General features: G+C 43.1%; 1 long non-coding RNA gene across 1 annotated transcript in view; it reads left to right on the top strand.

The window, feature by feature from the left end:
- The window catches only part of LOC141141403 (uncharacterized), a 52,199-nt gene extending 26,625 nt beyond the window's left edge, over window positions 1–25,574 (top strand). Inside the window, exon 3 of the long non-coding RNA XR_012244062.1 lies at window positions 24,350–25,574. This is a non-coding gene — a long non-coding RNA (uncharacterized lncRNA). The remainder of the gene's footprint in view (window positions 1–24,349) is intronic.
- The last annotated feature ends 1,561 nt before the right edge of the window (window positions 25,575–27,135 follow it).

Genomic DNA, 27,135 nt, shown 5'->3' with positions numbered 1-27,135 from the left:
TTTTATATATATTCTTACATTTTTTCACATTTTTTCACATATAAATTTTCCAACACGATTCAGCTTTACCAGTATACATATTTATTTTTAGTGGGCAACACAGTGTTTTGCCCTCTTTTTTAGGTATACCCACCCATATCTTTCATTGCACACATACAAAATTTTTTTTTTTTTTTTTTTTTTTTTTATACACCTGATTGATCATTCACCTTTATTAATGCTTGGTGTTTTATTTTACCAACTTTATTTTGTGATAACAATTTTTGCAACTTAGGTATTCTGCACATCCTTTGACCATTCTTAGCACAATTTTCAATAATTATTTGTATTCTGTTACACTTTTTATCCACCCAACATTGAGGGGTTATGTTTTCCTTTTGTTAGCAGTTTATATAGTTTATTGATTTATTCATTATCATTCTCTATTAGTGAACAGCGCCAATCCCCTATTTCTTTAGACTACACAATTATTGGATTGCACCATTGGTGCTTTCTCTTTTAGGGGGGCTGCAGTTCGGTTATAAGCCCGTCCTAAGCGCGGAACACTATTATATATATTTCTGATTAATACCTAGAGTTGTACCCAAACAAAATTGTCCTTTTTTCCTACAAATAGAGCTTTCTTTTGGTGGTATTTGATCAGCTCTGTGGTTTTTATTTTTTCTGCTATAAACAAAAAAAAAAAATCGTCAATTTTGAAAAAAAAACCCAATATTTTGTATTTTTTGCTATAATAAATATCCCAAAATGAAAAAAAACAAAAACAAATTTTTTCCTCAGTTTAGGTCGATATGTATTCTTCTACATATTTTTTGTAAAGAAAATCGCAATAAGCGTATATTGATTGGTTTGTGCCAATTATAGCGTCTACAAAATAAGGGATAAATTTATGGCATTTTTATTATTATTATATATTTTTTTACTACTAATGGCGGTGATCAGCGATTTTTATCATGACTGCGACATTGCGGCGGACAGATCAGACGCTTTTGACACTTTTTTGGGACCATTGGCATTTATACAGCCATTGAATAGCCATTGATTACTGTATAAATGTCATTGGCAGGGAAGGGGTTGACACTAGGGGGTGATCAAGGGGTTAACTGTGTTCCCTAAATGTGTTTTAACTGTGGGGGGGATGGGACTGACTAGGGGAGGAGACCGATCGGTGTTCCTACTTAGTAGGAGCACACGATCTGTCTGTACTCCCCTGAGAAAACCGGGATTTGTGTGTTTACACGAGCGATCGCGGGTGCCCGGCGGTGATCGCGCCTGCCGGGCATGAGCATCGGCTCCGGGGACACGCTGCCGATGCGCTCGCACAGGGGAGCCAATCTGCGGCGGCTGGTCCGGAAGCGGTTAAAAAATGAATGAAAATATTATTTAAAACTTTTTGTTTTTACATACTGTCACCAGTGAGTATCCCTGATCACCGCCACATCAGTCATATGATGATGCTGTACTGTACCGGTGACAGTATGTATATAAATAAAATTGTGAAAGAAAACACTCAAGTAGCACTCAAATACACTGAAAGGTCTACAGGAGACCTGCATGGCACCAGCGATCTTCTGATCACTGGTGCAATGCTTTACAGGCTCCAATAAATAAATAAATGCACATTTTTTTACCTGCAAAAAAATGTGCATTTTTTTTTAAAGTAAACTTTACTTGTGGATGGAGGTGGAGTTTGGCCATCACTTAATTTAATGATGTGGGTAAAAAGAAATGTCAGAGGTTGGAGGAAGAGAAATGAATGGAGACGTGCATCTCAGAAGGTAGATTTCTAACATATATAAATAACTTTGACAAACTAGTAAACAGTATACAGTGGAACCTTGGTTAACGAGTAACACGGTTAACAAGCGTTTTGAAAGACGAGCAACTTTAAAAAAAAAATCCTGACTCGGTTTGCGAGTGTTGTCACGCAAAACGAGCAGAATTCAAGCGAATGGGGTGTGCAGTACCGCATTTAGCCAGAAGTGCGGTTGCTCCTTTGACACTCGGAACGGTTCGGAGCCGTTCAAAGCCGTTCGGAAATACTCTGAAGCACTCGGAAATACTGGGAAACACTCGGAAATACTCTGTTCCCAAGTGTTTCCGTGCCTTTCCGAATTCAGCCAAGCTGTCCCTGAGTATTTCTGAGGCTCTCTGGTGCCCCCCTCACCGCTGGCCACATGCGTTATTGCATGCAATAGAAGTCAATGCGGAACAAATTATCTTCGTTTCCATTGACTTCTATGGGGAAACTTGCTTTGATATGCGAGTGCTTTGGATTACAAGCATTCTCCTGGAACGGATTATGCTCGTAATCCAAGGTTTCACTGTAATGACTTTGGTTCCATCTAGTGGATCCACGAGGGTATATCATGTTGTATTAATTTACTACAGTAAATCAGTCTTTCTGTACTGTTTGGCTGGGCTGTGTAAATCGCGAGAATGGCTGAACATCATTTCAAATCATTGGTCAGGTAAAAAAGCTATTTTCTTTTATGTATTTAAACTGTGTACTTACCCATTTTCTTAGAGGAAAGGAAAGGAAAGGAATTTTTGTAATTAAACTGAATTTTGAAAAAAGAATAAATGTTCCTGGAAACACTGTAAACACTGTAACACTGTAAACACTGAAACACTGTAAGTTCAAGTTCACAACCAGGGGGAGGAAATCTACTTACCCCACATGTGGGGCAGATAGGTAGCACCAAGCTGTGGTATGTTGCATCCTCTCCAGGTCACTAAGAGTGCCAAAGCTCTAGGTACCTGTTGATACCTGTCAGTGTCACCAGTACAGTCACCAGTGTACCCCTTTTTTCTCTATCTACAGTGATATCTAGTCCCCTTTTCTCAATGCTACAAGTACTGTATGTACTGCACTGGTAGAACTGATGGTGGTGGTGGTGGTGGTGGTGGTGGGGGGGATAATGGTGGATCTCCATAGATAATAACTGCATCTGCATTATACAGTGTAATGATTTGTTATTTCAGCCTGGTGGGATAAAACTGAGCAATGTATTGCAAATCTATTATGTTCCTTCTTAGGGCAAATGTTAGAATAACCAATTTTTTTCTGTTAAAGAACAAATGTTGGCAAATATCGTAGATTTTTTTTTTCAATTCTGTATTTAAACAGAAGCATATCAGAACAGATGGTTACAGTCAGTACAGTTAAATAATGTTGAGTTGTCAGAGAATGTTTTATCATCCCATAAATTTGCAATGAATGTGCTTTACAAGTAAGTTAGCTTTCTTTTTTAGGCAGTAGGTTTGTTGTTTTTCAGCAGAACAAGCTATTCTGCAATTGTAGCAGTTGGAAGGTTGAGACAAACCATTTAACACTAACAAGGGCGCTACGACAATTAGCTTTTATTCATGTCAAACCTTTATCCCAAAAGGTACAAAACCGATGCTGTAACTGCTTAAATAATATTAGATGAAGTCTGCCTTCAATTTGTTTTGTGTATGTAGCACGCTCCTAGTGTAGAGTAGACTGCTAGGTAAATGTAGTAATCAGTGGAGCAGGGGTTGATTGCTTAAGTCTGCTCAGTGCCTCACAGGCTGCTGCTCTGATTACTTTCCCCTGTATTCTAGGGGACCCTAGAATTATAGTGGGAGGAAGGACAGAGTAGGCAGCCTGAATATTTATGGGTCCCCAGACAACTCATGGGGGGTAGGGGGATGCTCAGAAGGTGGTGGCCCCATAAATATATGGGGGCCTGGGACAGAGCAGGAGAGTTCCCTTGGTCCAGTTCTGCTTGAGGAGACCCCTGTGCAGGTGTTCTGCCCCTGGGGCATCTCTCTGGAAGGATATGTGAGGAAGACACCAAGGTCCCAACTAGGCTTAGCTGGGTGGCCTATTTGCTAGCTGAGAGCCATCGATCAAGTGGGATCTTGATAAAATCACTGGAGAGAACCAGGAGGAAGTTGGCAAAAAAGAATCCAGCTGTCCTATGGTGGTGTGAGTCTACATCTCCCTCACTAGGAAGAGCCTGGTGGATTGTGTGTAGCTTTTACACTATGGAAAGAGTACAGGTCACCATCAGAATAGAGATCCTATGGGAAATTCAGCATTTGTGCAGTGCAGGCAGTAGTTTCTAAAGTGCAGCCAGAATTTGAAGAGTCCTTAAGTTATCCAGTTCTACAATTTTCTGAGTATCCAATTCTCCCCCTCCCTATCCGAGTATATCGTTCCCAATAAAAACTCAAAAAGAAAGGCAAAGTCTGTTCTTTGGATCCAGTGGAAGAATGCAGGAAATGCTGTGCACCTGGCTGTGTGCGCTCTGAGGGGAAAATAGGACCAACATTTCCAGCGGCTCTTTAGGGGTGTGCGCTTTATGTATCTAAATTTGCTAGTACATCTAACACTGCCCTCCTGTCTAGACTGACAACGCTACTGTCCAAAGGTGTCTATGTAGCTCCTTCAGGAGGTGTGTTACTGGCCAGATCACAAGGTGAAAACAGAGTGTAGAAAGCTTAAAGATAGAAAACGAATGCAGTCACCACATTTAAGGATTGGTGGGCTGCCTTTATCTTACATTTTGGTTTTGGGTTTAATACTGCTTTAAAGCAACCATTGATGGTGAAGGCTATACAGAGTGGAATCAGATTGGTGCGGGGAAAGTACTCTCTCTTGACCTCCAGATTAGTGATGAGTTTGGCCATCTGAACTTTGACTGTTTGGCCTTCAGATAAACACTTGAACTTTTACCTGTTCAGAGCATAGTGAATGGCATATATTATGACTGTAGTAGAACCATGATTATACATTACAGTTTCCTATTGTCAATGGCTGTTAAAGACGCTGGCGGTTGCAGGCACTGCTGAGCCCTTAACAACCAGTGACCTCACCATCCACACTTACTTACATGGCCTGGAATCCTCAGCAAAGGAGTCTGGGATAGTTTAAAAAAAGGCGTGGAGGCCCCTCCTTATTTCATACCAAGCTCTTCTTATCTGGTATGAATTTTAAGGGAGACCCCATGCAAAAACCAAGGAAAGAAAAGCTTAAAGCCCCCCCCTCAAAAGATCCACACCATAACCTTACCTGAGCATGCAGCCTAGTAGCTAGGAAAGGAAGAGGAGTGCAAGTGTACATCCCCCCCCCCCCCGCTGAACCATTTTAGGTTGCATGCCTTCAACATGGAAATTCACCTTTTCCTCATGTTGATAAGGACAAAGGCCTTTTCCCAACAGCCCTGGCCTGGTGGTAGTTGGGATCTGCACACAGGGGGGTTATTAGCATCGGTAAGCCCCATTCCAGCATACACATACCAGCCCCCCTATGTGCATGAATAAAGGATATACAGTTACATAGTAGGTGAGGTTGAAAAAAGACACAAGTCCATCAAGTCCAACCTATGTGTGTGATTATGTGTCAGTATTACATTGTATATCCCTGTATGTTGCGGTCATTCAGGTGATTATCTAATAGTTTCTTGAAGCTATCAATGCTCCCTACTGAGACCACCGCCTGTGGAAGGGAATTCCACATCCTTGCCGCTCTTACAGTAAAGAACCCTCTACATAGTTTAAGGTGAAATCTCTTTTCTTCTATTTGTAATGAGTGGCCACGGGTCTTATTAAACTCTCTTCTGCGAAAAAGTTTTATCCCTATTGTGGGGTCACCAGTACAGTATTTGTAAATTGAAATCATATCCCGTCTCAAGCGTCTCTTCTCCAGAGAGAGAATAAGTTCAGTGCTTGCAACCTTTCCTCATAACTAAGATCCTCCAGACCCCTTATTAGCTTTGTTGCCCTTCTTTGTACTGGTTCCATTTCCAGTACATCCTTCCTGAGGACTGGTGCTCAGAACTGGACAGCATACTCCAGGTGCGGCCGGACCAGAGCCTTGTAGAGTGGGAGAATTATCGTTTTATCTCTGGAGTTGATCCCCTTTTAATGCATGCCAATATTCTGTTTGCTTTGTTAGCAGCAGCTTGGCATTGCATGCCATTGCTGAGCCTATCATCTACTAGGACCCCCAGGTCCTTTTCCATCCTAGATTCCCCCAGAGGTTCTCCCCCCGTGTATAGATTGCATTCATATTTTTGCCACCCAAATGCATTATTTTACATTTTTCTACATTGAACCTCATTTGCCATGTAGTCGCCCACCCCATTAATTTATTCAGGTCTTTTTGCAAGGTTTGCACATCCTGCGGAGAAGTTATTGCCCTGCTTAGCTTAGTATTGTCTGCAAATGCAGAGATTGAACTGTTTATCCCATCCTCTAGGTCGTTTATGAACAAATTAAATAGGATTGGTCCCAGCACAGAACCCTGGGGAACCCCACTACCAACCCCTGACCATTCTGAGTACTCCCCATTTATCACCACCCTCTGAACTCGCCCTTGTAGCCAGTTTTCAATCCATGTACTCACCCTATGGTCCATGCCAACGGACCTTATTTTGTACAGTAAATGTTTATGGGGAACTGTGTCAAATGCTTTTGCAAAATCCAGATACATCACGTCAATGGGCCTTCCTTTATCTAGTTGGCAGCTCACCTCCTCGTAGAAGGTTAATAGATTGGTTTGGCAAGAACGATTCTTCATGAATCCATGCTGATTACTGCTAATGATACCGTTCTTATTACTAAAATCTTGTATATAGTCCCTTATCATCCCCTCCAAGATTTTACATACTATTGATGTTAGGCTAACTGGTCTGTAATTCCCAGGGATGTATTTTGGGCCCTTTTTAAATATTGGTGCAACATTGGCTTTTCTCCAATCAGCTGGTACCATTCCAGTCAGTAGACTATCTGTAAAAATTAGGAACAATGGTCTGGCAATCACTTGACTGAGTTCCCTAAGTACCCTCGGATGCAAGCCATCTGGTCCCGGTGATTTATTAATGTTAAGTTTCTCAAGTCTAATTTTAATTCTGTCCTCTGTTAACCATGGAGGTGCTTCCTGTGTTGTGTCATGAGGATAAACACTGCAGTTTTGGTTACTGAAGCCCCCCGATTCACTCGTGAAGACTGAGGAGAAGAATAAATTCAATACCTTCGCCATCGCCCCATCCTTTGTAACCAGATGTCCTTCCTCATTCTTTATGGGGCCAGTATGGTCTGTCCTCCCTTTTTTACTGTTTACATACTTAAAGAATTTCTTGGGTTTTTTTTGCTCTCCTCTGCTATGTGTCTTTCATGTTCTATCTTAGCCGTCCTAATTGCACCCTTACATTTCTTGTTGCATTCTTTATAAAGTCTGAATGCTGAGGATGATCCCTCAACCTTGAATTTTTTGAAGGCCTTCTCCTTTGCTTTTATATGCATTTTTACATTGGAGTTAAGCCGTCCAGGATTTTTGTTCGCTCTTTTAAATTTATTACCCAATGGGATACATTGGCTAATGCCCTTATTTAATATGCTCTTAAAGCAAACCCATCTCTCCTCCGTATTCTTTGTTCCTAATATTTTATCCAATTTATGCCTTTTAGCAAAGTTTGTAGTTTAGGGAAGTTGGCTCTTTTGAAATTCAGTGTCTTTGTATTCCCTTTATGTTTCCTATTTGTGTGATTTATACTGAAACTAATTGACCTGTGATCGCTGTTACCTAAATTGCCCCGTATTTCCACATCCGTGATCAGGTCTGTATTGTTGGTAATCAGTAGATCCAGTAATGTTTTATTTCTAGTTGGTGCGTCTATCATCTGACCCATAAAATTGTCCTGCAAGGCCTTAAGGAACTGGCGAGCCTTAAATGAATGCGTAGTTCCCTCCGCCCAGTCTATGTCTGGATAATTAAAATCCCCCATTATGATAACACTTCCCATCCTTGCTGCTAATCCAATTTGTGATAGGAGATCCGTCTCAACTTCCTCCCTCAGGTTAGGGGGCCTATAGCATACTCCCAGTATTATTTTCCCCTTAGCTTCATCCCTTTGGAGCTCTACCCATAAGGATTCCACCTCCTCTCTAGCTCCCTCAGTGATGTCATCTCTCACATTCATCTCTCACATTCACATTCAGAGTTATTCAAGTGTAAATAAACACACAGCCAGTTTTTGACAGTTCCTTTAAATAAAAGAAAAGAAAAAAGTCCCATGATATACATACATCGTCAATCAAGCATTCCAGCAATGCGGATCAATGTCAATCATGATGTTTGATGCCTGTCAACCCACCAAAACATAAACCTGCTGACTGCCAACACAAGTTTTGTCCCATCCCTTCACTTCCACTGAATGACAGGACAGTTGATGACAGTTGGTGTAAACAAAGGGCAGGAATCTTTTGGGTGATATCAATGACCATATACAGTCAACAATGTATCACCTGGAAAAAACCCTTCCCTTTGTTTATATCACTTGTCATCTGTTAGACCTGTCAGTCAGCGGGAGTGGAACGTCGAGTCCAGCCAAGTGTTGGCAGACAGCAGGCTTTTTTTTTCTTTTGGAAACACAGGTGAAGTAAATTGCTTTATGTACAGTGGACAGATGACAACTACACACCTTTGTAAAAATGCCAGGTTTTTGAATTGTACAAAAAAAACAGACAAAGATAAATCACTTTTGAAAATTTTCCAACTTTAATGTGACTTATAATCTATGCAATTCAATTAAAAACAAACTGAAATTTTTGTTTAGTGTTGAAAAAAAAATTATGTGGTTGCAAAGGTGTACACGCCCTTTTATATACAGGGATGTGGCTGTGCTCAGAAATAACCAATCACATTCGCACTGATTTTAATAGTAGTCAGTACACACATGCCATTAATGAAAGAGAGTCTGATTAGGCCCATACAAAGTTTGACTGTTTTAGTAGAATTTTTCTGACAGTTGCCTTTTACAACAAAAGCCATGGTCCACAAAGAGCTTAAAAATCATCAAATTGATCTCATTGTTGGAAGATATTAGTAAGGAGAAGGTACAAGCATTTTCCAAGGCATTAGATATACCATGGGACACAGTGAAGACGGTCATCAACAAGTGGAGAAATTATGGCACAATGGTGACATTAGCTAGCACTGGACTTTCCTCCAAAACTGATAAAAAAAACTGGTCCGGGGTTGCAAAATTTAAGGAGCCGCCAAAATTTCTGGCAAGCACTGGTTGCGTACTACACGTGACAACGTAGTACATATTTTTCAGATGTCTGGGCTATGGGATAGACTTGCAAGACGGAAGTCTTTAGAAAAACATTCAAGCCTGGTACTTTTTTCAAAAACCTACATCAAGTCTGTCAAAAGCATGTGGGAAAATGTGTTATGGCCCGGTGAGACCATGGTTGAACTATCTGGACATAATTCCAAAAAGTATGTTTTGAACAAACCAACACTTTGCATCACCGAAAAAAACACCATATCCACAGTGAAGCATGCTGGTGGCAGCATTATGCTTTGGTGCTATTTTTCTTCAGTATGACATGGGGTTTTAGTCAACGTGGAGGGACTCATGGACGGTTCCAAATATGAGTAAATGTTGGCACAAAACCTTCGATACTCTGCTAAAAAGCTGAAGATGAAGATGAATTTCATCTTTCAGTATGACAATGACCCAAAGGATACCTTCAAATCAACAAAAGAATAGTTTACCAGAAGAAGATTAACGTTTTGGAATGGCCCAGTCAAAAACTAGACCTTAATCCAATTGAAAATCTGTGAAGTGATATAAAGAGGGCTGTGCACAGGAGATGCCCTAACAATCGGATTCTAAACAGAAGCAATTTGCTGTCATTGAGTTCTTGACAGAAGTGATGCAGGATATCTGACATCCACAGAATGCTACAGAATGTTTTCAGAGATGACACATTGACAAGAGCAATGGGCACAGATGGATGAAAAAGTTTAAAGAAGGGGAAACCAGCACTGAAGACAAACCATGAAGTGGGAGACCATCAGTGTCACACAACCTGTATCCTTCCATTGTCAAGAACTCAATGGTGGTACCTTCAATAAAAAAAAAAAAAGAGGATGAGTTACTATAGAGCAGGGGTCTCAAACTGGCGGCCCTCCAGCTGTTGCTGAACTACAAGTCCCATGAGCCATTGCAAGGCTGACGGTTGCAAGCATGACTCCCACAGGCAGAGGCATGATGGGACTTGTATTTCTGCAACAGCTGGAAGGCCGCCAGTTTGAGACCCCTGCTATAGAGGGAGAGCTACTTTATCAACATGTAATATTTGAAGCCAACTTAATAAAAGAAAGGCAGCTACACTTTTGCGTTACTTTAGGTACAGCCCTCTCGCTTACACTGATTTTAAATAGTAAGTAAACACCTTCCATTACTTTAGGTACAGCCCTCACATTTTAGGAGCCCCATGACACATAGTTACCCCTGTGCCTGGGTGGACTATTAATAAAGCTACAGTGCAGTGCCAGCACCATAGGTGAGCAAGACACCATACACATGTAGAATGTTCTTTGCAAACCCTTTGGAAAAAATGACTCATGGGAAAAGAGAGGTTTTAACTAGGAAACTGTTATTATGATGAAAAGCTACTGTAGCCCTGTAGCAAACAATATCTCTACAGTCTCCCATACAAAGCGCTTGTTCCCGACTGGCTTATATTCCTGTTCTGAAATAACTTGTCGTGTACAGAGATATGACAAATACATTATTGTAGAGACATCGGAACACCTTTTTTTTTTTCTTTTAAACACCCGCCCCTGAAGAATTGTCTGCACACCCCTGGTAGATCCTATTTAATGTATACATCCATTTATTGTATACATGTACACTGTGGTAGGCTGCATCTAACAGCAGCTCTGAATCCAATCTTTTCTGAGAAAACACACTGCATGCAGAACTGTCCCAGTGAGCAGGACGCTGACTGTTTGTGAATAAGCCATTGATTTCAATTCTGATGACAGTGACAAAGTCTGTAATTAGCTGAACCGGCCTTCCCGGGGTCAGGATCGATGGCATGGTGTCAGTTTAACCTGTTGTTGGTTATGCAGAAGAACAACCTATTGCAAACCATTAGAAGGGGATCTGCATGTGGGTTAATGTTATATAACCTACGCTTATGCCAAAAACATTATTAATGATGCTGTGCTTGCTATTACCATAGCATAATAATAGTAGTAACCATGCAATTGTAGTTAAATAAATTGTTCCCAGAGGCTACAAAAGCTACTAATAAAAATCCTTATGTGTAGGAAGACACAGGTATGTTCTGCAAAGGCTTTCTTTTGCAGTGGGCAGCAAAGAGAGGTGGATATAGGTAGATTTGATCATTTTTCAATAACGAGTTGAAATTAAGAGCAGTAACCCATAACAACCAATCAGAATTCATATTGATCTGGTCTGTCTTAAAAGAGAAGCACGGCCAAAGCTTTTTTTGTAGGTCACAAGAGTATACTTACTTTTGCTCTCCTGTGACCTATTGCCCACTATCAGCTGATGAGTTGCTTCAAACACTGGAAAGAAAACAACATTTTTGGGATCCACCTTGCTGCCTAAATTGACTGCTGGCTTTGCCCTTCAGCTTGCAGCAGAGAAGAGAAGCCAGCCACTCCTGTCCCCTCTGCAGCCCAGTGCTCTAGTGAGCACTGTGGGAGCAGAGTGGAGAGCAATGGCTGACAGTCACTGTTCTCTGCTCAGAGAAGACTGAGAACTGGGAAATCAGCGGTCATATGATCACTCAGTTCTCGGTCTTAGAGCTGATGTGGGTGTGACTGCCCTCCCCGCCAGAAGACACTGATGCTGATGATTGAATGCTGGTTTTCCAACATGCCTGTTCGACAGAAGCCAGTCATAAGAGTGGTTTCTGTCGGACATGGAGCTCAGCTGTACACAGGGCCAGAAGGTGGGCCAGTTCTTGCTGAGCCGACTGTTTTCACTAGGGATGAGCTTCGTGTTCGAGTCGAACCCATGTTCGACTCGAGCATCGTCTGTTCGACCGTTTGTCGAATTGCGAACGATATGGGCCGTTTGCGCCAAATTCGTGTGGCGCATCACGGCCCATAATTCACTGCGGCATCGTAGTGCCTTGCTGGCTGATGATTGGTCAAGCATGCACTATGACCCGCATGCTTGGCCAATCACAGCGCCGTCAGTAGAGAGAGCTGTAATTGGCCAAAGCCAGGGTGGCTTTGGCCAATTATGGCTCAGGGGGTTTAGAACAAGCCCCATACTATATAAGGCCGCCTGCACTGCGTGCTGAGAGATAGAGAGAGAGAGAGACAGTGTCATTTCATTTGAGTTAGATAGATTAGGCAGGACAGTCAGCCAGTTAGCTGCACTTACAGTGTATTGTGTATATATATGCATCCCAGGTGTTTTATATATATATATATATATATATATATATATACACTGTATTCAGTTTAGCTAGATCCGTTCCTGTTATCTTCCTACTGACAGGCAGGCTTGTCTTGTTACAGTATTTACAGCTACCTGAAGAAAATTGCTGGTGTTCTTTTGATCCTATTAGTACCACAGTCAGGCAGCTAGACTATTTACAGTTAGTGTAGTGCATCCTCCTCAAAGTGTTCAGCTAAAGCTATAATTTAGTTTAGTGTGACCTCTGCACAGTGTTCAGCTAAAGCTACAAGTTAGTGTAGTGCGTCCTCCTCACAGTGTTCAGCTAAAGCTACAGGTTAGTTTAGTGTGACCTCTGCACAGTGTTCAGCTAAAGCTACAAGTTAGTGTAGTGCGTCCTCCTCATAGTGTTCAGCTAAAGCTACAAGTTAGTGTAGTGCGTCCTCCTCACAGTGTTCAGCTAAAACTACAAGTTAGTGTAGTGCGACCTCTGCACAGTGTTCAGCTAAAGCTACAAGTTATTTTAGTGCGACCTCTGCACAGTGTTCAGCTAGAGCTACAAGTTATTTTAGTGCGACCGCTGCACAGTGTTCAGCTAAAGCTACAAGTTAGTGTAGTGCGTGCTCTGAACAGTGTTCAGCTAAAACTACAAGTTAGTGTAGTGTGACCTCTGCACAGTGTTCAGCTAAAGTTACAAGTTAGTGTAGTGCGTCCTCTGAACAGTGTTCATCTAAAGCTACAAGTTAGTGTAGTGCTTCCTCCTCACAGTGTTCAGCTAAAGCTACAAGTTAGTGTAGTGCGTCCTCCTCACAGTGTTCAGCTAAAGCTAAAGGTTAGTTTAGCGTGACCTCTGCACAGTGTTCAGCTAAAGCTACAAGTTAGTGTAGTGCGTCCTCCTCACAGTGTTCAGCTAAAGCTGCAAGTTAGTGTAGTGCATCCTCTGAACAGTGTTCATCTAAAACTACAAGTTAGTGTAGTGCGTCCTCCTCACAGTGTTCAGCTAAAACTACAAGTTAGTGTAGTGCGACCTCTGCACAGTGTTCAGCTAAAGCTACAAGTTATTTTAGTGCGACCTCTGCACAGTGTTCAGCTAAAGCTACAAGTTATTTTAGTGTGACCTCTGCACAGTGTTCAGCTAAAGCTACAAGTTAGTGTAGTGCATGCTCTGAACAGTGTTCAGCTAAAACTACATGTTAGTGTAGTGCGACCTCTGCACAGTGTTCAGCTAAAGCTACAAGTTAGTGTAGTGCGTCCTCTGAACAGTGTTCATCTAAAGCTACAAGTTAGTGTAGTGCGTCCTCCTCACAGTGTTCAGCTAAAGCTACAACTTAGTGTAGTGTGTCCTCCTCACAGTGTTCAGCTAAAGCTATAAGTTAGTGTAGTGCGTCCTCTGAACAGTGTTCATCTAAAGCTACAAGTTAGTGTAGTGGGTCCTCCTCACAGTGTTCAGCTAAAGCTACAAGTTAGTGTAGTGCGTCCTCCTCACAGTGTTCAGCTAAAGCTGCAAGTTAGTGTAGTGCATCCTCTGAACAGTGTTCAGCTAAAACTACAGGTTAGTGTAGTATGAACTCTGCACAGTGTTCAGCTAAAGCTACAAGTTATTTTAGTGTGACCTCTGCACAGTGTTCAGCTAAAGCTACAAGTTAGTGTAGTGCGACCTCTGCACAGTGTTCAGCTAAAGCTACAAGTTAGTGTAGTGCGTCCTCTGAACAATGTTCATCTAAAACTACAAGTTAATGTAGTGCGTCCTCTGAACAGTGTTCATCTAAAGCTACAAGTTAGTGCAGTGCGTCCTCCTCGCAGTGTTCAGCTAAAGCTACAGGTTAGTTTAGTGTGACCTCCTCACAGTGTTCAGCTAAAACTACAAGTTAGTGTAGTGTGACCTCTGCACAGTGTTCAGCTAAAGCTACAAGTTAGTGTAGTGCATCCTCTGAATAGTGTTCAGCTAAAGCTACAAGTTAGTGTAGTGCAACCTCCTCACAGTGTTCAGCTAAAGCTACAAGTTAGTGTAGTACGTCCTCTGAACAGTGTTCAGCTAAAGCTACAAGTTAGTGTAGTGCGACCTTTGCACAGTGTTCAGCTAAAGCTACCTGTAGAAGGTTGGTGGTGTTTTCCTGATCCTATCACTACCGCAGGCAGCTAAAGTATTTACACATTAGTGTAGTACGACCTCTGCACTGTTCAGCTAAAGCTACCTATAGAAGGTTGGTGGTGTTTTCCTGATCCTATCACTACCGCAGGCAGCTAAATTATTTACACGTTAGTGTAGTGCGACCTCTGCACAGTGTTCAGCTAAAGCTACCTGTAGAAGGTTGGTGGTGTTCTCATACTGTAGGCAGGCAGTTGATTTTGCTGGCTGCAGTATCATTAGTATGTCTGGAAGGCCAACAAGGAGAGGCAGACAGCCACAAGCCAATAAAAGAGGGCAAGCAGGCTCTGTGTCTAGAGGCAACGGTGCTGGTCGTGGAGATGGTGCATCCTCATCAGCACGTGGGCGTGGGACATGCTTGGCCTTTTTTCCGGCAGCTGGCCGTGTTGAGCCGCAAAATGCGGAAGACTTGGTCGAGTGGATGACCAAGCCGTCCTCATCCTCTTCATCCTCCCTCACCCATGCTCAGGGTACTTTGTCTGGCAAAGCAGCTGCCAACGCGGCCTCTTCCCTTGGCTCAATGGCATCAGTGACTCCTTCCCTAGCCCCACCATGTCCTCCTGAGGAGTCCCTCGAACTGTTTGACCACAGTGTTGGGTACATGCTCCAGGAGGATGCCCAGCGTTTAGAAGGCTCTGATGATGGTGCTGAGCTAGATGAAGGCAGTAATGTGAGCATGGATAGAGGGGGTGCCCAAGAAGGACCGCAATCTGGCAGTCATGCTCCCCCTGCTGCAGCATATTGCCAGGTTTGCTCCAGTGATGAGGAGGGAGGGGATGATGAGGTCACTGACTCAACGTGGGTGCCTGATAGGAGAGAGGAGGAGGAGGAGGCACATCACCAACGAGGCAGGATGCCCTCCAGGGGCCAGCCTAAGGGCAGCACACTGACCGCATCACACCGCAAAGCTCCGCATGTGTAGGGCGCTGCTGTCTCTGCGCATTATTCCAAAAGTTCTTTGGTGTGGGCCTTTTTTGAGACGAGTGCATCAGATCGATCTATTTGCAACATATGTCTCAAGCGTATCTCGCGTGGCCAAAACATCTCCCGCTTGGGCACCACATGCTTGACCAGACATATGTTGACCTGCCCTGCAGTTCATTGGCAAGCATATCTAAAAGACCCACACCAAAGAACAAAGAGGACCTCTCCTTGCTCCTCATCAGCTGAGATCTCCAACCCCACTATACCTTCAGTCCTCTCTGAGACCTGCACTGAGAGGAATGAAGGTGTAGAATTAGGTGTGTCACAGCCAAGTACTTGTGGGCAATCTGCTTTCGGTACACCGACGTCAGATTGTACCAGAGAAATTTCCCTGCCCCAGCTGCTGCACCGCCGAAAGAAGTTCGCTCCCAGCCATCCACATGCAGGCATGGACAGGGACATTACCTAAGTTTCACGGCGCATTGGGTCACTCTGCTGGCAGCTGGGAAGGATGCAGGACAAGGTGCAGTAGTGTTGGAGGTTGTTCCGCCACCATGCCTCCAAAATGCCACTACTAATGATTGTGACACCCCTCTCTCCTCCACCCCCTCCTCTTCTTCTTCCTCCATGGGCTCTTTCTGTGCTTTGTCCTCAGAACCAGCGGTGCTCCGTAGGCATTCAAGGGGCTACGCAAGTACACAGGCCAAAAGATGCCATGCGGCGCTTGAGCTGGTGTGCTTGGGGGACAGGAGCCACACTGGGGCAGAGGTTCTGTCAGCTCTGCGGGGGCAGGTTCAGAGGTCGTTGACGCCACACCAACTTAAGGCAGGAATGGTGGTTTGCGACAATGGCACCAACCTCCTCTCTGCCCTCCGACAGGGAAAACTGACCCATGTGCCCTGTTTGGCTCACGTCCTTAACTTGGTGGTGCAGCGGTTCTTTGGCAGGTACCCGGGCCTTACAGGATGTCCTGAGGCAGGTCAGGAAAGTCTGTGTGCATTTCCACCGGTCATATAATGCCAGTGCTCGGCTGGCAGACCTCCAAAAGGAGTTCAACCTGCCCAAGAACCGCCTAATCTGTGACATGCCCACCAGGTGGAACTCAACGTTGGCCATGCTGCAGCAGCTGCACATGCAGCAGAGGGGCATCAATGAGTACCTGCGCGACTATGGCACCAGAACAGGGTCAGGGGAGCTTGTTTTTTTTCCCCATGCCAGTGGGCCATAATCAGGGATGCATGCACTGTCCTGTCACCATTTGAGATGGCCACAAGGATGGTGAGCAGTGACAGTGCATGCATCAGTGACATTGTCCCCCTTGTCCACCTGTTGGAGCACACGCTGCGTGGAATAATGGACAGGGCACTTGAGGCAGAACAGAGGCAGGAAGAGGAGGACTTCCTTAGCTCTTTATCCAGACAGTGTTCCTGTGTGCCCGCCGATCACACAGGAAGAAGACGAGGAGGAGGAGGAAGAGGAGGAGGATTGTGTCAGTATGGAGGTGGAGCCTGGCACTCAGCATCAGCAGCAGTTTTTAAGGGATCAGTCCCAAGAAACACATGGACTTGTACGTGGCTGGGAGGAGGTGGCTGCGGACCATGTCGTCCTTAGTGACCCAGAGGACTCTGGACCGAATGCCTCAGCAAACCTACGCTGCATGGCCTCCCTGATTCTGCAAAGCCTGCGGAAGGATCCTCGTATTCGTGGTATCAAGGAGAAGGACCAATACTGGCTGGCAACCCTCCTTGATCCACGTTACAAGGGTAAGGTTGCGGATCTTATCTTGCCGTCGCAGAGGGAGCAGAGGATGAAACATCTTCGGGAGGCCTTGCAGAAAGGTCTGTGCAACGCGTTCCGAGAGACTGGGAGGTTACAAACTCCTGTTTCTGTACAACGTGCTGCTCAGGCTTTGGTCAGTCAAAGAAGGAGCTGTGGAGAAGGTGGCTGTCTGACCGATGTGTTCAGACAATTTTTTAGTCCGCAGCCCCAAGGTATGATCGGTTCCAGCAACCATCGCCAGTGTCTGTTTTACATGGTGCGGGAATACCTATGGACAAGATCTGACTTGGACACCTTTCCCACCGAAAATCCTCTGGGTTACTGGGTCTTGAGGATGGATCACTGGCCAGAGCTTGCACAGTATGAAATTGAGCTACTGGCTTGTCCTGCATCCAGCGTTCTTTCGGAACGCACATTCAGTGCTGCTGGAGGCTTTGTAACCGATCACAGGGTACGTCTGTCCACTGACTCGGTCGATCGACTGACCTTCATAAAAATGAATCAGTCTTGGATCACCACCAGCTACCAAGCACCTGATGCTGATGTAACCGAATATTTTTTTTTGAAATGTCAGATCCCTTCACAGACTGCCTATGCTGATGCTGAGTGACTATCCTGTTATGCGTAACAGAGTAATTATCCTCTTCCTCCTCAATGATCATGCTGATAGCTTGTAAGAACATTTTTGGTTCTGGGCGCCGCCACCAGTGCCTAAGGCCCAATTTTTAAGCCCCTGTTTAACAAGGGCATGTAATTACAATTTTTGATGCAATACTTTGCAGCAGGGCTCGTTCCTGCGTTCCAACTAGAGTATCTGTGAGGGGTTGCAGTGTTGTGGCACCAGCACCAGTGTCTAAGGCCCAATTTTTCAGCACATGTTTAACAGGGGCGTGTAATTACAATTTTTGATGCAATACTTTGTAGCAGGGCTTGTTCCTGCGTTCCAACTAGAGTATCTGTGAGGGGTTGCAGTGTTGTGGCACCAGCACCAGTGCCTAAGGCCCAATTTTTCAGTCCCTGTTTAACAGGGGCGTGTAATTACAATTTTTGATGCAATACTTTGCAGCAGGGCTCGTTCCTGCGTTCCAACTAGAGTATCTGTGAGGGGTTGCAGTGTTGTGGCACCAGCACCAGTGACTAAGGCCCAATTTTTCACTCCCTGTTAAACAGGGACATGTAATTACAATTCTTGATCGAATATTTCACAGCAGGGCCCGTTTCTGCGCCCACCAAGATTAACTGTGAGGACTTACAGTGTTGTGCCACCAGCACCACCACCACCAAAGGCCCAATTTTTCTGGCTCTGTTCAACAGGGGCATGTAATTACAATTCTTGATTGAATATTTCACAGCAGGGCATGTTTCTGCACCCACCACGATTAACTGTGAGGTCTTGCAGTGTTGTGGCACCAGCACCAACACCACCACCAAAGGCCCAATTTTTCAGCCCCTGTTCAACAGGGGCATGTAATTACAATTCTTGATCTAATATTTCACAGCAGGGCCCATTCCAGCGCCCACTAAGAGTAACTGTGAGGACTTACTGTGTTGTGGCACCAGCACCACCATCACCAAAGGCCCAATTTTTCTGGCCCTGTTCAACAGGGGCATGTAATTACAATTCTTGATCTAATATTTCACAGCAGGGCCCTGTGAGGGCTTACAGTGTTGAGGCCACAACAACACCTAAGGCCCAAATTTCTGCTGAGTATATAGGGCAGGCCCCTACTTTCAAACATCCAACTTACAAAGGACCCCTACTTGCAAACGGAAGGAGACAACAGGAAGTGAGATGAAATCTACCCCATAGGAAGGGAAATTCTCTCCTGTAAGAGTTAATATGGGAAAAACTTTTCTCCTTTCCACTGATGCTTTATCACCAATCCTTGTTTCACTAAAAACCCCAAATTTTCAAAAAACATTTGTCATTGGGACAAAAAGTGAGGTGAAATCTTCTGAAGAGGAGCACAGACAGCAAAACAAATGTCATGGGGGTGATAACCCTTCCCTATGTTTTCCAAAAAGCTTAAAAACAGATTTTTTGGCTGGAGCTACACTTTAAAAATGTACCAGTTCAAAATTACAAACAGATTCTACTTAACAACAAACCTACAGTCCTTGTTTGCACCGCCTGTATACTGCTGTTCAGAGTATAAAGGGCCTGGGGGCCCCACGCCTTTCACTTTCATTTTTTTAATTTGGGTGTGGGGTTCCCCTTAATATCCTTACAAGACCCAAAGGGCCTGGTAATGGACTGGAGGGTACCCATGCCATTTGTCTCACTGATTTTCATCCATATTGCCAGGACCCGACATTACATTAAAGCCGCAAGCAGTTTTAAATGACTTTTTTTCCTTTAAAAATGTCATTTTGTGCAGGGACTGTTCTAAGCAGGGGAAACACGCGCCACTTTACAGGCATACTATAGACATCCCCCAGGTATGATATTTAAAGGAATATTTCACTTTTTTTTTTTCTTTTTTTTTTTACTTTAAGCATCATTAAAATCACTGCTCCCGAAAAAACGGCCTTTTTTTTTGCATTGATACATGTCCCCTGGGGCAGGACCCGGGCCCCCAAACCCTTTTTAGGACAATACCATGCAAATTAGCCTTTAAAATTAGCACTTTTGATTTCGAACGTTCAAGTCCCATAAACGTCAATGGGGTTCTAACGTTCGTGTGAATTTTCGGTCCGTTCGCAGGTTCTGGTGCGAACTGAACCCGGGGTGTTCGGCTCATCCCTAGTTTTCACCCAGTCTCTGGCCCATGTGTGCCCAGTCTTAGATGATCTTACTGCAGGTTTATAGCTTTGAGGCTGTAGGCTCAGGAGTGCCTAAACAGCTTTATGTTCCAGGAAGCTCACTGTTTTGAGGAGGACTTAAAGCGGTGCTCCAGGCTCCTGCAGTAAAAATTCAAAGTCAGCAGCAACAAATACTGTAGCTGCTGACTTTTATTATTAGGACACTTACCTATCCATGAATCCAGCGGTGTCTTCACCTGAACCGATTTTTCAATCTGTTATTAGGTGCCGCTGCCGCCGCCATCTCCTCTAGGGAGATGGCGGTCAGTGAAGCTGTCAGTGAAGGCTTCACAGCCGGTTCCTTACTACGCATGTACGAAGCATGCTGCGCTCTCTGATTTGGCTGACTGTCAGTCAACATCGCTCCTGGTCTGCTTCTCTTTACGCTCATTGGAGCGATGAGCTGTGGAGGGGCGGGGAGAGGCCATCTCATCGGCTCGCTGAGATGCTAATACTGCCATCAATCAAGGCAGCTGGCTGATCCAGACTTGAGAAGTCAGGATGACGCCCTGCCTCGACTGATGGCAGTGACGTCAGCGGAGAGCGGACTTCAGAACACTCTCCACTGAAAACGGGTCACAGGAGTGCACGAATTGCACTCCTGTGACCCACAGGAGAAGCCCAGCTTAAAGCGGGGTTTCACTCAAATTTTTAACTTATTCTCACCCCCTTCTGTTAATTGCATAGATGTCCAAATGCCGCACGAAATTTTTTTTTATCGCTGTAATTACCTTTATATTGTACTTTATTGTGGCACTTCCTGTCTCTCCTCCCATGGGAGTAGGCGTGTTTATTGCCTTTCCCCAGCGCCGCACTGTCTCCTGGGAGCTTATTGTCAGGCTTCCCAAAAAAAAAAAAAAAAGATTGGTCGCCGGACTCCCGCTTTAAAAAGCCCAGGTTGGACTTCTCCTTTAAGTAAAAAAAGATACGTTTTTCAAGGTGCCGTTTAGGCACAATTACCATGTTTTCAATTACATAGCAAATCTTTACTTGGTTTTGGTCAATTTTATGAATTTTTTTTAATGAATTCTTTACTAAATTCAGAAGACATTAGATAATATAATGCCAATTCTCCCTCCACATTTGGGTGCTTGGCAAAATTGAGGTGTGTTATGCCCTGTACACACGGTCGGACATTGATCGAACATTCTGACAACAAAATCCATCGGATTTTTTCAGACGGATGTTGGCTCAAACTTGTCTTGCATACACGTGGTCGCACAAAGTTGTCGGATAATCTGATCGATCTGAACGCGGTGACGTAAAACACTAAAGTCAGGACTATAAACGGGGCAGTAGCCAATAGCTTTCATCTCTTAATTTATTCTGAGCATGGGTGGCACTTTGTGCGTCGGATTTGTGTACAAACGATCCGAATTTAAACGATCGGATTTTGTTGTCGGAAAATTTTATATCCTGCTCTCAAACTTTGTGTGTCGGAAATTCCGACGGAAAAAGTCTGATGGAGCCCACACATGATCGGAATTTCCGACAACACAATCCGATCGCACTTTTTCCGTCGGAAAATCCGACCGTGTGTACAGGGCATTAGAGTTCTCCTAACCTCCTATAGCTGATAATGGTATTACAAATAAATGATGTGCTGTGACTTCAATGATAGGCATGGCTTTTGTTCAGTTTATTGCTGTTTTCCTTGGCAGGATAGCCTTAAGTAAATAGCTATTGAATCTCACAGATGGATACTGCTCCGGTCTTCTAATCCCATGGTCTAACTGATCTGTGTGCAGATCAATGTGTCTTCCAGGTATTTGACCTTCAGAATGAGAGCCTAACGTTTTTTCTAATGTGGCCAAGCCACATTAGAAGCCTAAAGAAAACTGAATGTCTGGATGAAACTGAGCAATATTTAACTGTGTGCAACAACATTGTACCTATGCTGTGTGTTTAACTTTGGTAAAAAATTTGGTTGTTTGGGGTTTTAGTTATATATTGTAGTAGTAACAATGGCCATACAATGTTTATTCAATGGCTCAGAAGCAAATAAGTAAATGGGATATTTGTTCCAGAACACTTGGACCTGGTAGAATGCATCATTTCTATGGGGGATATTTATAACAGTCAGTGGATATTCCTTTACACCTTTTACAGGAAATGTCATTAATTACTGTATTTATTGGCGTATAACACGCACAGGCGTATAACATGCACCCCTAATTTTAAGAGGGATGTTAAAGTAAAAAACTTACATTTTAAATAACGGACTTTGAAGCAAAATAAGGGTCAGTGCCCATCAATACAGCCTAATCAGTGCCCATCTGCAGCCTCACCATTGCCCATTAATGAAGCCTGATCAGTGCCCATTTGCAGCCCTGCCATTGCCCATCTGCAGCCTTGCCATTTCCCATCATTGCAGCCTGCTCAGTGCCCATCTGCATCCTTGCTATTGCCAGTGTGATGAAATATTCTGTATCATAAATAAATGATGACTGTGAATTTCTAAATCCTCAGCAATATAAGGCCCAGTGCAGAAATTTTTACACCTCGTGCTATCTTGAATTTATGGGCAATTTTTATGTTGTATATACAATTAGGCTAGCAAAGCCTCTGCTTACGCTTTGCAATTTAATACATTTTCGAGGAATCAATGCATATTTATTATACCAATTGCAATTAATGCTTAGCGAGACACTGTAACTTTGCTCATTCATCTCCTGTGTACGCGGCTCAGCTCGGCACTCGACTCGCAATACGGGACATGTGAAATGCTAGGAGCAGTCCAGGAGGTGGGACTGGGCGTGACTGTGAGCCGAGCTGAGCCGAGTACACAGGAGATCCCGGCTCTGTCCCCTCCTTCCCCTCCGAGGCAGCATGTCGGCGTACAACACGCACACACGATTTGGCCCCTATTTTCAGGGGGAAAAAGTGCATGTCATAAGCCAATAAATACAGTACTTTATACTGTGGGTTTTATTTATTAAAAAACTGGAGCGTGCAGAATCTGGTTCAGCTGTAGATGGTAGTCAATCACATTCTAGCTTCAGCTTGTTCAATTAAGTTTTTATTCAGGACTGCACCAGATTGTGCAGATTTTGCACTCTCTAGTTTTAGTAAATCTACCCCTATATAAAATGCATAGTATGGTTGTATTTATCTCCCCCTTATTGTTTCTTGTAACAAGCCCATTTCCGGGTAAAAGAAAAGCACTCCTATGCAGTTTTGCTGCCCTGGTAGAGTCATACTGTCTCTTTGTAAATGAGCCCCTGAATAATATGATCTGACACTAAAGTCCAGTACACATGGGCAGAACGTCGGGAGACATTTGTCGGTTAAAAAAAAATGGCCGACATTCTGCCCATGTGTATGTCTGTCTGTCCGTCAGAAACCAGCCGTTTGGTCAGCTTCTGTCGGACATGCATGCTGTAAAACCAGTAGCCAACCGACTCCTGATCAGCGCTCTCAGCCAATGGCAGAAGGCGCTGATTGGAGTCTTCTGGGTGGGCCGTCCCCCTGTCAGAACACAACAGCTCAGCGGGGGAGATCGCTGGACTAACTTGCATGGTTAGTACAGCAGCTCTGACTGAAGCTGTCAGTTTTTCAACTCAGCGGGTTGCACAAAAAAAAATTTAGTGTGTATGAGGCTTTTGGGGTAGATTTGCTAAAACTGGAACTCACAAAATCTGGTGCAGCTCTGCATAGTAACCAATTAGTTTCTAGCTTTAGCTTATTCAATTAAGCTTTGCCAATAAAACCTAGAAGCTGATTGTTTTTTATGTACAGCTGTACCAGATTCTATGTGCACCGGTTTTAGTAAGGCTGCCCATACATTATACAATTCTCTTATTACATTTTTATTTAGATTTACCAAAATCATAATATGAGGTCAAACCTAAACACTTTCAATGTGCAGTCAAGCGGGCCCTTGCACTACATAGTTAAAGGTAAATCTAAAGAAAATTGAACAAGAATATTGTATAGTGCAACTCTCCCCATAATTGTGACTTGATAGGCAGTACACAGAAGAATCATTGCACTTTTTTACCAAACTGATCTGATCTACACTAATTAAAGCCTGCTACGCACTATTCATTTTTTTCTTTGTGTTTAACCCAGTGAGATGAACAAAAAAACCCCCAAAAGAGCTTGTGAAAAGCTTGCTGTACTAACTATGTTTTGTTAGTACAGCGATCTCCCCGCTAAGCTATTGTGTTCTGACAGGAGGGCTCCCCTCGCCAAAACACATCGGTCAGTGCTCGCTGCCATAGGCTGAGAGCGCTTAACAGATGCCAGTCAGCTGCTGGTTTTTCAGCATGCGGTTGTGAGATTGGCTTCTGTCAAACAAGGACCGGTACACAATGGACAAATGCTGGCCGGTTTCTACGATACTGGCTCATTTCGACAGATATATTTGACTGTGTGTACAAGGCTTTAGAATAAACTAAAGCACGTCTACCAGCTGCTGAACCTGCCACTCATTTCTCTTCTTTCAGTGATATGCTAGGTTTTCATTCTCCCTTTTCTTTCTTCCTAGAAACAGGACGACAAGGCAAGAACATCATAACCCCATAACAGGAAGTTCCTGAACATTTACGTTAATAGCAGTGTCACCAGGTATTATTGTAATGGATGCTGCATATTAAAAAAAAATCATAGATGACTAAAGTCTATGAAGGAGGCTGAAACGCGTCAATCTTTAGGAATTGATTCCTTTTTATGGTTCGATGGATTAAATAAAGATATAAATTTGTTATGCCAAAACATCCTGGTGTCTGATTTTTACTCTCGCTATTGGATTTTGGACATTTAGTATTACTTGAGTTCTGGCACAGATGTCTTGATCTCATCCTACTTATCCTTATGGGATTTGGGGGTTGCAGCACTTTCTTTTGGTTTTATAGACAGAGGGAAAAAAGCCTGAATCAAGAGTCTACTTATACAAAGTTGGCATGCTTACCCTGTGTATATTAGAAGTGCTAATGTATTTTAACCCCTTCACGCCAATCTAGTGCAAATATGTGGCCCCACTAGACTAGGCTTTTTTCCATGGGGTCGCATATTTCCCTTTGTGCTGGGAGTGCACCACACAGCACACTCCCAGAACAGAGACTGGGGTCTAACCATAAATCCCGGGCCTCGTACTAAGGATCAGGACCCAGAACTCCCGATTCCAGGTAACCTGATCGCTGTGATAGCCTCTGATTGGCTATCACAGTGATCAGTCACTGGAAGTGAAGCCCACCCTTGTGTTTTCTTTCTCTGTGAATGGAGGAGAGAGATACATCATATCTCTCTTTCTCTCCTTGCAGAGAAAAAAAAATGTGTGTAAAAAATAATGATGATAATAATAAAAAAAAAATACAAAAAAAAAACCTAGATCAAGGTTTGTTCTAGGTCGGTGCCAAGGTTAGTGTTTGGGTCAAGGTCAGGGAAAAAGGTCAAGGTCAGGGTCAGTATTTTTTTTTTTTTTTGACAGGATCAGGAACCGGAACTCCCGATTCCAGGTCACCTGATCGCTGTGATAGCCTCTGATTGGCTATCACAGTGATCAGTCACTGTGAAGCAAAGCCCGTTCTTGCGTCTTCTTTCTCTGTGAATGGAGGAGAGAGATACATCATATCTCTCTTCCTCTCCTTGCAGAGGAAAAAAAATTGTGTGTAAAAAATTATAATAATAAAAAAATATACAAAAAAATACCTAGATCAAGGTTTGATCTAGGTCAGTGCCAAGGTTAGTGTTTGAGTCATGGTCAGGGACAAAGGTCAAGGTCAGGGACAGTATTTTTTTTTTGACAGGATAAAAATAAGCTGTGACCATCAGGAGCAGGAGAATTTATTTTGGGTTGCTCTTTGGTGGAAGGTTATGGTAGTACCAAGAAATATACAGCTAAATTTAAAAAAACATTTTTTTGTACTATTTTGGGCCAGGTTTCCTTTGAAAATAAAAAAAATCACAAGATATCCATTACCATTTGCCGCCAAATGAAAGCCCATTTTGTCCTGAAAAAAAACAAGGTAAAATCCACCTGAATCCACAAAGTAGTTGTGATGATAGGTACGATTTAACTAATACATTTCAAAGTTGCAAAATTGTGCTTAAGCATTTAAATTTTTTTACCCTTAGGCACAAAGGGGTTAAAAGGACAGTTCTCCTATAGGCTTGTTCTATATTTATAAAGTTGTTATTAACTTAATTTAAGTTCGTTTAAATTAAGTAATTTATTTATTTATATACTGTACATATGTATACAGTATATACATAATATTCATTTGAATAGTGCCAGCGTACTCTGTAGCATTTTACAAACTGAGAAAATTGCACAGTAAACAAAGGAGAAATGATATGTGGTGGCAAACATTCCAACGAAAAATAAGGAGGTGTTGCTTGAAGGAACTTACAACTTTTTTACAATGAATAAATTATTTGCGTTGAATAAATATTCCCATCCTGTATTCTTCTATTTTTTCACTTCAAAGTTGTCTTCTCTGTGGTTTTTATACTATATGACTACATTTTCTTTTATTGTTCTGTTATTTAACAGCATAAAGGGAAGCTCACAGCATAAACAAGGCATTTGTATATAATAATTTACTTTGTAACATATAGTAAAAAAACAAAAGGGTACGTTGACTATTCATTACAATAAAGGCTTTTATCAGAGTGCGGCTGTCCAGAATCCATTTCTTAAATTTTGTAACATATAGTACTAGAGCTTTGGCTGGATTACAGTTGATGTGTTTTTTTCAGCATCTTTCTAAGCTGATCTTGGGATGGAGCAGATGTATTGCTGCATGAATATGAGCCCAGGGGGAACCATCCGCAGACATTAGAGCACATCTTGACTCCTGGCAGGTGGGCGGCACATAATTATATATGGCAGACAGAGTAAATGGTCAGTTCATACTATTCCTGGGCTGTGAAAGAAAAGACTAATGCCAAGGATAGTTTTTGGGCACTATGTTGTTTTTCAAGTGTTATTTCTGTGTATTGATTTTCTGTGACACGATAAGCTCAGGCTTTAAAAGTACATCACTGTGCCAAAAGATGTAATGAAATTGGCAAAAGCCATGTTATTATTTTTATTATACAGGATTTATATAGCGGCAACAGTTTGTGCATCGCTTTACAAAATAAAGGGAAACAGTTCTGTTATAATGCAATTCCAAAAAAGGAGGACCTTGCTCATCAGAGCTTACAATGTAAATGAGAGAGGCAAATGATAACTGTGAGGGGATGAGTAGATGCTCAGAGATTGGGGTAAGGGGTTTTGGAGGATGGGAGAAGATGATCATGGGAGGAAGTGACAAGGGAGTTAGAGTG

The sequence above is a fragment of the Aquarana catesbeiana genome, linkage group LG04 (genome assembly GCF_042186555.1).
Source record: "Aquarana catesbeiana isolate 2022-GZ linkage group LG04, ASM4218655v1, whole genome shotgun sequence".
Lineage (NCBI taxonomy): Eukaryota > Metazoa > Chordata > Amphibia > Anura > Ranidae > Aquarana > Aquarana catesbeiana.
The sequence above is the reverse complement of the archived record's forward strand: the minus strand, read 5'-3'. Positions and strand labels throughout refer to the sequence as shown.